This window comes from Cupressus sempervirens, chromosome 4 (assembly GCF_028749045.1).
Source record: "Cupressus sempervirens isolate cs-2001-9-10 chromosome 4, ASM2874904v1, whole genome shotgun sequence".
Lineage (NCBI taxonomy): Eukaryota > Viridiplantae > Streptophyta > Pinopsida > Cupressales > Cupressaceae > Cupressus > Cupressus sempervirens.
In genome coordinates, this window is record NC_143121.1 from 776,293,235 (window position 1) to 776,306,775 (window position 13,541).

Here is a 13,541-nt window from a genome sequence, read left to right on the forward strand (position 1 = left end):
TCAATAATGAAAGGAGTGGTGTTATGAATGGAGCGAAACGTACCAACAATCATGATGATTCTTTGGGCACCGGCTACGGTGCAACATATTTGCACCGGGCCTGCCGTTTAACATAACTTCCATCTTCTCGCATTTTTTCCATACTGTCAGATGTGGTTTCAAAACTTTCATCTTCTGCCCTTTTCCGTACTGTCAAATGTCGTTTCAATACTCTCACCTATTGTCACTTTTTATAAATTTAACATTAAGTATTAATTTTTAGAAGTTACAGTATTGTAACTTTTAAAATTATGCATGGTAATAAGCGATTATTATTATTATTAAATGTTTATTTGTTATGATTTTTTTTAATTAAAATATGATTTTTTAAAATTAAAACTAACAATAAGATATTTATTGTTGATTAGAAATTTTAGAATTTTTATAGTGAGGTAGCTTATTTGTAGTTAAATTTTGAGATAAATTGTAGTGTAATTTTTTTCCAATATTTATGAATGTTGATAAAGCTCACAAGTACTTTTATATCTTTTCAATTTCTCTTCAAGGTGAGGTTTGACCGCCTTGTGTATATTCGTATTGATACTCTGGTGTTTTTTTGGTTCTGAAACTCTTATATCTAATACGAAAAAAAGAGTATTTTTATTTTATATTTAAAGTTTTAAAATTTGTAATGTTTATATGTGAGTATTTTTTTAAATTTTTTTTGCTAAAACTAATTTTTTTCCACTTGATTGGTCCATATAATTTGGGTCTTATACGAACACCATGTCAACAATGTGGGAACTCAAAGCCCTATTTTACCTATAATAAGGAACTTTCTTAATTTAATACACAATATTTATACACATATAAATGATAAAAAGAATATTTTAGCAATAAATATAAAATTATTTAAATTATACATACATGTATATATATCCATTTTCAATATTGGTAGTATAAATTTATTTAGTAATATATAAGTTTTGCTTACTAAAAAAACAATTTGACGAAATTTCATCATTTTAGCTAATATGACTAAAATGCATTAAAAGTCTATTATTTGTAAATAAATCGTTATTTTATTTTATTTTAATTTATACTTCATTTAAATTGAGACATTAAAAATTTTTAGTTTTCATTTCTTATATTAAGAAAATTAATATTATAACTAAGTTGAAAAATAACATTACATTCATAAAAAAAAATAGAAATTAGTTTAAATTATAAATATTTCTACTTAAAAATATTAGGATAATTTTTATAATCATTCTAAATTAAAAGTTTTCATGTAAAATTTTCATTTAATACTATTTAAATATTATTATTACAAGTAATTTTATTAATTTTCTTATTTACTATTGTTTCTAATTAAACTATTACAACTTAGGCAAATACAAGTCACTATATTAAATCTTAAATCAAAAACTTGTTTTAAAGATATATGAATTTTATTGAATAATTTAAATAGATATATATTTTTTATGAGTACTATAGATATCATATTTACTATAGATAAAATTTCAATAATATTTTTTATAATAATATTATTTTGATTATTTACATTAATTTATTATTTTTTATAAAAATAATAATATCATTTTTTATAAAAATAATATTGATATGAATAATTAAAGTAATATATATTATTAAAACGTATCTAATTCAAATAGTTTTTTAATAATATATTTATTTAGATAACGAACATGATTTAAATTACCTTTATTTAAAATATTAAAATAGTAATATTAAAATATTATTATGTAAAATTAATGATTCGAATGTAATTAACTTAGTTAAATTACATAATAGCTTCTATTGACCTAGAAAATAAGCTTTGTTTCTATTAAATTTTTATAAAATAATAAAACAAATACTGATTTCAAATAAAAGATAAATTCACTACATCATTTATTTGAATAATTTATTTTAAAATTTGTAAACTTTGTTAGAGTTTCAAAGTGATATTTGGTGAGGTTTAGATTTTTAAAAATAATTGTAAGTATATACTTTTCTAAAGATTTACAAATATTGAAGAGGTCAAAATTTACAATACAAATGACAACTTCAAATAACTTACCTCCTAAATAAATATAATTTCTAATTTCTGATCAAGAATCAATATTTTATTTTTAGTTTTAATTAAAAAATAATAATATAATCATAACAATTTAACATTTAATAATAATAATCACCTATTATAATAATTAATTAAAATTACTTGTAAGCTTTCTAAAGATTCATAAAGATTGAATAGAAAAAAAAAATACACTACAATTGACCTCAAATGATAACTACAAATAAACTACTCACTATAAAAAAATCTAAAATTTCTAATCAACAATAAATATCTCATTGTTAATTTTAGTTGAAAAAAAATCATAAGAAATAAACATTTAATAATAATAATTGGTTATTACCATACATAATTTTAAAAATTACAATACTTCAATGTTAATCGTAACTTCTAAAAATTAGAATACTTCAATGTTAAATTTATAAAAATGGGAGAAGACGGAAGTGGTGCAAATAAGTTATTATTTCTAATTTTTTTTTATGAATGTATTGTTGTTATTCAACTTAGTTATAATATTAGTTTTCTTAATATAAGAAATGAAAACTAAAAAAATTTAATGTCTCAATTTAAATGTGAAGTATAAATTAAAATAATAATAATAATAATGATCGCTTATTACCATACACAATTTTAAAACTTACAATACTTCAATGTTAATCGTAACTTTTAAAAATTAATACTTCAATGTTAAATTTATAAAGTGACAATAGGTGAGAGTATTGAAATGACATCTGACAGTACGAAAAAAGGGTAGAAGATGGAAGTTTTGAAACCACATCTGACAATACGGAAAAAATGCGAAAAGATAGCAAGTTATGTTAAATGGCAGGCCCGGTGCAAATATGTTGCACCGTAGCCGGTGCCGATTCTTTGAGGAAGGTGCCAGTTATGTGGTATTATTTAATGAAGCTTTTTAATTTGGGTTTTCATCATTCTATTTCTTTAGCTTACAAGTTTCTGGGTGCTCTCTCTATTTTTTTGGCCTTCAATGGACTTTAGCCGGGGTTATATTGGATATCTCTGAGGATTTTATTGAGGACTTGGGCAAGAGTGGGGAAATAAGTGGTAACCATATTCATATCGATCTGAGTACCATTGAAAAATACAAAGAGCCTGCTTGGACTTACTTGAAAGAGGGTGACTTGGTGCCATTTATGCAATGTATTGAGGGTTATGATGAAGCCGTCTCCATGAAGTTTGTTTGCTCTTGGAATAATAGATGGGTGATTGTGAATTGGATCTTGTTTGGCATCAATGAAGAGGTCATCACCAAGGTTAGTGATTATCCTTGGAGGGTCATAAATGGTGGAAGAAAATGTGTTTTGCAGATGAAGCCAGCCTTAACCATTTCTTTTAGCTTGATGAAAGCTTAGTGTGTGATCATGGTGGTTTTCTCAGATTGAAGTTATTGAATCCATGGAAAGAGGTATGCTATGCTATCATGAGATATCTCACCTTAGAGGGTAGATTTCAGATTTTCTACTACTACCATTTCTCCATTTTAAATCATTTTCATAATCGTGGCCTCATCTCCTTCCCATTTTTCTCCTGCATTCTATGGAGGACAACATTCTTAAGGTTAGGGAGAAGATCAAAAAAGGAAAACCCTATAATATCTTGCACTAGGCCTTCATGTTTAAGCTTTATGATTTCCATAGGAACCTCTATCCTATCCAATCTATCAATGTGCAAGTGGTCCTTCCTAACTTGACCCTTTTCTACCTCCACCCCTCAAATCTCTACGGAGATGATGTCTACTATGGAAACAAAAATTCTAAAATCCACCTCACACCATATTATGAAGCGAATTAAAATGGAGAAAAATATCTAGATTATGGACTCGTATGTTGAAATGGAGGGCGATAGGAGGAAATCCATGAGAAATAAGAATAATGGGTGAATTTGGACCTTGGGCCCAAGCTTGAGAGCCCCCCAGCTTTGAATCCATGGGAAGCGGTAAACACAAACATCCTCAGAAAAAATAGAAGAGTAAGATTTCCTAAAGGAAATATGTTACAAATAAGGAGGAGGATACTATTAGTGAGGGAAAGGGTAAGGATAGTAGTCATTTGAGCCCCCTCCCCTTCCATGTCTTTGATACCCAGAAGAATGAAACCCGTGAAAAGCTGGGGAGGGAGCGGGGGAGGGGTGAAACTTTCACCTCCCCCCTACGCCTAACTGAAAAAGTTGACCATGCACATAGCAAGGACCCCTCACGACCCCTTCCTACTGATGATGAAAAACTTGATGGGTTGGGGATCATTAACAGGGACCTTAAAAAGTTGGAAGAGAGTAAGGAGACCCTAAAGTAGAGGTTTGATGAGGTTACCAAGTTTGCAGTCAGGGTGATGAATTCAACTGCTTCTACCCTCCACCTTCTGCATGTAGAGAAGGAAGATCTCACATCGGTGGCAAGAGTGGATACCACAAGCTCCTTCTATAGGTTCTTGGTGGATGACTGGATCCAACTATTGTTGTATGAACTAGAGGGAAAGGAGAAGAATAAGGATAATTAGTTCTCCTTGTGTCTTAAGTTTTAGTTTTAGTTATGTTAACTTCTTTAGAACTTGACCCTTGTGGGTGATTTTTATGGTGTTGTTATGGACTCTCAAATATTATGGTTTTTGTATATCTTATGTTACATATTGTCTATAGTTTTCTTGCTAGATCTTGGGATACTTTAATGCAAGAGTTTTTGGAATTAAAAAGGGGGTAGGTTAAGTTTAGTCTCTTATGACTTGTATTTGTTCTGTAACATTTTGTTCTTCCGGGTTAGCCTCCATTTTGTGGACTATAAAAGAATCTTCCAAGTTAGCAGATGACTTCTATGAGAGCATTTGACCATTCCATACTTCTTGTGAGAGACATCTAATTTTTATATAGACGACTTATAAAAATTTGGGTGTACCTAATACTCATTGCAAGAGGCACTTGATTTTTCTACACATGTGTTATAGTAATATATATTTCTTGAGAGAGACATCTGATTGTACAACTAACAAGGTTTATATACCTTACCCTCTATAAGATTTGAACCTATGATCTCTATTTCAACAATGTGTACGCAAGGGCCAAAATGCATATGATCGGACAATTTATTTGCATTTATTAATTAGTTTAAATTTTTTAGTAGAATGTTTTTGTCAATTATAACCTCTTTAACAAATACAAACAAATTGTCTAGAATTAGGTGCATTTTGACCCTTGGTTAGCCACTTCATTTTCTCTTGAACACAAAACAATTTTGAAATATTTCCCTACCAAAAATAAAAGCAATTACAACGTCAAAGATAAATTATATTTTTGATAAACCCAAACAACATAAATTAAAATTATATCTATAATCATCCCAAACAACATAAATAAAAATTATATTTATAATCATTCCAAACAACATAAATAAAGATTATATTTATAATCAGCTCAAGCAACATAGTGATAATTATTATAATTTTTTGGATCTGATTGTGTATGTATTTGATATACATCTCTTGCTATCTTCCATGATGATGATGATAGATCACAAAATGTGACCCAAAATGATTATGAAAAAAATAGTTACACAATGGAATTCTAAAAAACTTATGATATCATAATAATTATGACGATTGGACGTTTATTATTGTTCTCCAAAGGACGATTTGGTTGCAGGCATAGGAATTGGGAATAATAATGCATATTGAGAATAAGAACGACTATTCCAATAACAACTTCTTTTTGGAATGCACATAAGCTCATTTTAAGGACAAAATGACAATATTTATTCCTATTTCATGTTCCAATTGAAACACCAAACAAAAAATAAAAAACATATTCCTAATTTCCTATTCCAACAACCAAAACAGACCCCAAGTGTAGGATAGTCCAGTGTTGCAATAGCATGAAGAAAACAACTTCACAAAATGTCCAAAGCTTCTGAACATAACATCAAAGGAGTATAGTGCCTCACAAGGCTTGCACGCTTCTGTCTATACCAATTCCATGCTCCACAACTAGGGGAGAGGACCCAGTAGTTGAACGGGTTCCAATTGTTGTGATAGTAATTGTTCACTTAATGTCCAATTTTTTTGAAAAAATTGTACCAATACTTGTGACTTTAAAGTTGTTAGTACAATGATGATTACCCAAAATTGAATGAAAATGTACCCTTTGTTTTAAAAAGTAACCAATGATGTGATGCCACATCAGCTGTTCAACTATGGGTACCCTTTATGCGCTATTATTGGTCTCACTTTTTTTTTGGCCTCTTTTGGACAACTTGGCAAAAAGTATGCTGATGTGGCATCATAACAAGTGACGTGGACTTGAAACCTTAGTTATAAGTAGGCGACTTGCCAAGTAAGCTACTGTAAAAAAAATTGGGAGCGATTTGAAATTTTTACGTAAGGTTTTGATAAGCGTGAAGTTAAGGTGTTCAACTACTGGGTCCTCTCCCCTATCTACGCTCTTATTAATTTACAACACAAAACTAGCAAATCTTTCTATTGAGCTTTCAATTTCCATCCTCCACCGAGAACTCTGAGACCTCCTTTCACAATAGAGGCTCGGCCAAAGTGAGCTCCCACCATTCTAACATTGTAATCCTCAATGAAGGCCGTAGTGATCAATGGCAGAAATGCTCCCACAGAAAATGCAATGGCCGATGAACACGCCGCGATAAGAGGATTGGGAAGGGCAGCTATTTCACTACTGGTAATGGAAGACTGTGGAGAAGAAAAAGAAGAGATTTTCTTTTGGGTTTCTCCATGAGATGGTGAGGAGGATTTGGGCTTCTGGGCTTGTGTTTCTGTTCCATCTTTTTTCATCATTTCTTTTCCTCCTTTCTTCATATTCTTTCTTCTTTTCAAGATTGCAATTTCAACATCCCGTTGGGTCTGCACAGAAACGAATTCCCCAATTGCCATGGCAGAGGCTCCTGCAATCAGCGCCGCCAGGCCGGATAAAATCATGAGCTTGGGATTGACGGCGCCGACTCCCATCATTAGAGAAGCTGTTGTGAGAAGGCCGTCATTTGCTCCCAATAAGGCGGCGCGCAGGGCCTGCCCGATCTGGGAATCGTAAGGGGATTCTTCTTCTTCTTCTTTTATTGGGCATTCGTTGCCATGTTTGATTGAATTTGTCATTCTTTTTTCGGGCTTCTGTTTGATTTGGGGATGTTTTTCGTTCATTTTATGGGGAATTCTGTTTGGAGATTACGCGTTTGTCAAATGTGGAAGACAAGATGGATGCATAGAGATTGTCCACAGCAGAGGAATGGACAGGCCGGAGGATTGAAGGTGAGTCAAAAAGTTGGGTCGAAGCCCGTAGCGTGCACTCTCTTTCTTCACACGCTTTTTGTTTTCATGCAAGTTAAAAACAGGTTTTTTTAAATTGTTATAAGGATATCCAAATAGATTTGATGTATATATATATATATATATATATATATTGAAATTCTATTTTAAAATTATTAATAGATATTTTTTCAGTTAATAGATCATTTGTCTATTGGTGAAGTTGAATGGTTCTAAATTGAACCTTAAAAAAAACGGAGAAGATATTTGTGTTTCGAAGTCTTTGGCTCTTAGCAAAGAGACTCTTCGAATCTTCTACAAAAAAAAGGTATTTTTCAATAAATATTTGAACTCATCAAATTAGAACTTTATTTTGTTCAAATACTTGTTACAATGATTGACAAGTATATAATTTTTAAGGGTTGGGTTGTAATTTCATTTGAGAGCTTCATGAATCCTACCAAACATGGCTTAATATAGTTATCAACTAAGGCTTGCACCTACAAGAGGTTAAAGGAATACACTAATAAATAATCAAAAAGGTTAATTTACTTATATAATAATTGAAATTTATGTACATTTTAATAATTTACATTATGCTCAATCAATTTTTGTTTTACATTTATGTAAACTAGGTACTTGTTAACAAGAGTTGAGATGAAATCTAAAGTCAATTTTATTGACATTATACATAGTAAAACATACCTATTATTTGCAATATCTTTGTATTAGGATGTAAATGTAAAGTATCCACTTGCACATTACCAAAATATCAACACATTTTTCTTTCAATTTGATTATCTTCTATATCAATAATTAAACAATATTTGTACACCAAGTTATTTTATCTAAGAAATTTTAAGTTATACTTTAGAACATTTTTAAAATTATCCTAAAACATAAACTATAACATAAATAAAAATATGTAACTTTACGATCATACTACAACTAATAACATATTTCACCATAACATCATTGAAAATGATAATAAAAAATAAAATATATATAAACTTTAGAAATAAAATAAATAGTGAACATATTTATATGGCATGGACAATCACTCAAATGTCTTGCAACAAAATGAGTAATAAAATGTTTTCCCATATGACACTACCTAAGCTATTGCATCATCACTAAATTATTTTCTTTTGCTACACACAAATTGAAAATGTAATTAGTCAATGAATATTGCACACATACATCTTTAATAACGTGTTTATCTTCATGAAGAGTTGACAATGACATGATAATATTGTATATTTTAAGTTCTTACCTATGACATGATACTTACTGTAAGGGGTTTTCATTTTGGGTTGACTAGGTTGGCTCATTTTACCTTATTGGGACATCAACTTAGTATATTTATTGTTCATGTGGGTTGACTGGGTCTTCGCATTTGATGAGGCATCAAAATGTAAGGTTGACCTGCATGTTTTGAGCGCAAGGGTAATTTGGTCCCATGGTGGGGTTCTCACTTTTTAGTATCAAATTTGGTAGCATGCTTCATAGAGTGATGTAACTTAAGTTATCTTGGAGAATATTCTTGGAGCCAACTTGGGTAGAAATTATGACTTTCTAATTAATGTAACATGTATACTTGGATTGATCACAAAATCACTTCATTTGGGACCAACCATATTTGATAATGACTAGATCTGGATACTTGCTTGAGGTGGTCTCTATTTAAAGCGGCCTTGCACATTCATTTGGAATAATTTAGTCATCACCAAAGTAGTGGAGCAACAAAGTGCGAGAAAGGAGTTGGCAACCATTTCTGGCAAATTGTCTTAGCACATAGCCGCATTGTTGACACTTTGGATATGAGCTGGAATCTCTTTATTGTAATAAGATCTGTCAAGACTACCTTGGCATGGTCACATACTTAGGGTTGATCTGTATTTTTAAACATAACATCCTATCCATTGTTATTTGTGAACTAGCTTACATTTAATAAAGCATATTGGGAAATCACCTAACCATACATTCTTGGTTTGTGTTGCGCTTCTTTCATTTTGACACCATTTTCCATACATCACATTGCTTAATTCATTCACATATATTTGGGAGTATGAGATTTGATTATTTTAGCATTCCACATTGGTGCATAGGAGGTAGAGTAGTCTAATATCCCTTTTGTAAGGTAGCCTTGCATACATTTCCACATGGGATAACTAGTACCGCATGGGCATCTCCCAAAGTACGTGACAATTGGTATCACAACAAGTCTAATCTTGGAGAGCTTGGCCTTGGAGCACATCGAGTTGGAACTTGAGCAAAGGAGGTTGCTTGAGATCAGATCTAGAAATTAGAAGCGGAAGCATGGGTGATGCAAATAGCTAATTTAATGTGGACCAAACCCAACCTCAACATCATGATGGCATGAGAGTAAGAGTGAGACATTAAAACACAAAGAATGGTTGAAAGATCATGAGGCAAGACTTGATGCATTGGGGATTTCTGAAATGGAAGAAAAATGGACAATAGAGATGGCAAAGCTAGGTGATCAGATGGACTCTTTGCAAGAAGAAGTTTGTTTCTTGAAGGAGGGCCAATGGATCTACCATTCATTTCTTGATGCAATACAAGGTAGGAGATGTCCTAGCCCTAAAAAATTAACCACACATAATAATGTAAAAAATAACACATATATTTAGAACTAAAATAATTTTAATTCTCATAATAAAATCATAAGATTCATATCCAACATGCCTTGCTGTAAGGCCTTCTAGGTTACGACCAAAAACATCAGCAATTATTGGAAGCATGAATGCTGATGATATTCCTATGGGGAAGTATTATAGATATGTTACTATGATGATATTCACATTCATGATTGAGTTTTTCATTGATGTCAACATAGTAGTTTTTTGTGGTATTTGACAGAAGAACAGTGGAAAGATCAAGTTGGTATGGATGGCTAGTTGAGTATTCTAACTATCTAAGGTTATGGGAGATACATATGAGTATCTAATAATTGTAGTTAATAGTGGAAGATGAAATGATAAGTCTGGAAGAAGTTATATAATTTTTCATGATGTCTATTTTGAAATAGAGTTTATGGAGGCATGTTCTGGTAAACTTGTTATATCTCTTAGTAGAGTTGTTATCCTGAGGATTGAGGTTGAGGACATGAAGAAGACATGTTGATGATGATGTGGCTAAGTTTTCTAGTAATAATATTACATGTATGAAAATTTATTCAAGTTGCAAGGTAGAAGATTAATGTTATCACTAAGTGTAACATGTTCCTAATGTGGTCCTATAATAATTAATTAAGAAGGTCTAATAGCTAACTCAAGGAATTATTTTATGGACTCGTTATAAAGGAAGGACAGTTCCCTTTATCATGATATGATGCATATGGATGTGGATGATATTTATAAGCAGAAGAAAGAGCAAAATGCGGAGTTGAGAAGAGCAGTGTGGAAATGAAGGAAACTTCATTGTCAAGGTTTTGCTGAGTGATCTGATGTTTGATATTTGGATATGAGGTTTGTGACCTAGAATACAAGGTTTGATAGTGATTGGTTTGGTTGACAGAACAAAAGAAAGAAGTAAATAATAGTAAACAACATGTTTGAGCAGTGAGCTCTTCTTGTAGTTGAAATTACATGTTTCGATAGTGGGCTCTTCTTGCATACTTTGTACTATGACTTCTAACAGGGTTGGAATCTCCTAACAAGGATTCAAAGTCTCCTAACAGGGACTCTATGTACTAAATGTTGTAATAGACTCCTAATATGGTCCATCCTCTAACAATGAATTTTTATATTAGTACATCATCTTGTGGGTATCATTCCCATCGAGGTTTTCCCTTTGATCAAGGGTTTCCCTAGTCAACATATCTGGTGTAATTTTCTATGTGCATCTTATATCTAGTGTAATAGATTTGACACACACACACACACACACACACACACACACAGATATTGAAATTCTATTTTAAAATTATTAGTAGATATTTTTTTAAGTTAATGGATCATTTGTCTATTGGTGAAGTTGAATGGTTCTAAATTTAACCTTAAAAAAAATGGAGAAGATATTGGTGTTTTAGAGTCCTTGGCTCTTAGCTAAAGAGGCTCTTCGAACCTTCTACAAAAAAAGAAGTATTTACAATAAATATTTGAAATCATTAAATTAGAAATTTTCATTGTTTAAACACTTGTTACAATGATTGAAAAGTATATAATTTTTAAGGGTTGGGGTGTAATTTCATTTGAGAGCTTCATGAATCCTACCAAACATGGCTTAATATAGTTATAAACTAAGGCTTGGACCTATAAGAGGTTTAAGGGATACACTAATAGATAATCAAAAGGCTAAATTTTATAAACATTTTAATAATATAATTACTTATATAATAATTGAAATTTATGTACATTTTAGTAATTTAAATTTATGCTCAATCAATTTTTTTATACATTTATGTAAACTAGGTACTTGTTAACAAGAGTTGAGATGAAATCTAAAATCAATTTTATTGACATTATACATAGTAAAACATACTTGTTATTTGTAATATCTTTGTATTAGGATGTAAATGTAAAGTATCCGCTTGCAGATTACCAAAATATCCACCTTTTTTTTCAATTTGATTATCTTCTATATCAATAATTAAACAATATTGTACACCATTATTTTATCTAATAAATTTTAAGTTCTACGTTAGAACATTTTTTAAATTATCCTAGAACATAAACTATAACATATATAAAAATATGTAACTTTACAATCATACTAAAACTGATAACATATTTAACCATGAAAATGATAATAAAAAATAAAAAATATATAAACTTTATAAATAAAATGAATATTAAACATATTTATTTGCATTGGACAATCACTCAAATGTCCTCCAACAAAATGAGTGATGAAATGTTTTCCCATATGACATTGGCTTAGCTATTGCATCATCACTAAATTATTTTCTTTTGCTACATGCAAATTGAAAATGCAATTAGTTAATTAATATTGTACACATACATCTATAATAATGTGTTTATCTTCACAAAGAATTGATGATGCCATGATAATATTGAATATTTTAAGTTCTTACCTATGACATGATACTTATTGTAAGGGGTTTGCACTTTGTGCCAACTAGGCTGGCTCATTTTACCTTGTTGGGAGACCGACTTATTATATTTATTGTTCATGTGGGTTGATTGGGTCTTTACATTTGACAAGATATCAAAATGTAAGGTTGACTTGCATGTTTTGAGCACAAGGGTAATTTGGTCGCATGGTGGGGTTCTCACTTTTCAGTATTAGATTCGGTAGCATGCTTTATAGAGTGATGTAACTTAAGTTAGCTTGGAGAATATTCTTGAAGCCAAAATGGGTAGCCATTATGTCTTTCTAATTAATGTATCATGTATACTTGGATTGATCATGAAATCACTTCATTTGGGACCAACCCTATTTGATAATGACTAGATCTAGATACTTTCCTAAGGTGGTCTCTATTTAAAGAGGCCTTGCACATTCATTTGGAATAATTCAATCATCATCAAAGTAGTGGAGCAATGAAGTGCAAGAAAGGAGTTGGCAACCATTTTTGGCAAACTACCTTAGCACTTAGCCACATTGTTGACACTTTGGATATGAGCTGGGATCTCTTTATTGTAATAAGATCTATCAAGACTACCTTGGCATGGTCACATACTTGGGGTTGATCTGTATTTGTAAACATAACATCCTATCCATTGTTATTTGTGAACTAGCTTACATTTAATAAAGCATATTGGGAAAATCACCTAACCATACATTCTTGGTCTATGTTGTGCTTCTTTCATTTTGGTACCATTTTGCATACATCACATTGCTTAATTCATTCACATACATTTGGGAGTATGAGATTTGATTATTTTAGCTTTCCACATTGGTGCATAAGAGGTAGAGTAGTTTGGTATCCCTTTTGTAAGGTAGCCTTGTATATATTTCCACACAAGATAACTAGTAGTGCATGGGAATCTCCTAAAGTACATGAAAATTGGTATCACAACAAGTCTAATCTTGGAGAGATTGGCCTTGGAGAAGATTGAGTTGGAACTTGAGCAAAGGAGGTTGCTTGAGATCAGATCTAGAAATTAGAAGCGGAAGCATGGGTGATGCAGATAGCCAATTTGATATGGACCAAACCCAACCTCAACATCATGATGACATGATAGTAAGAGTGAGACATTAAAACACAAAGAATGGTTGCAAGA

The 13,541-nt window shown here is 31.1% G+C and overlaps 1 pseudogene; it reads right to left on the reverse strand.

Annotated features, from left to right (window-relative positions):
- Window positions 1-6,537: 6,537 nt before the first annotated feature.
- LOC149563685 (vacuolar iron transporter homolog 3 pseudogene) lies at window positions 6,538-7,224 on the reverse strand (annotated as a pseudogene).
- Between the last annotated feature and the right edge of the window lie 6,317 nt (window positions 7,225-13,541).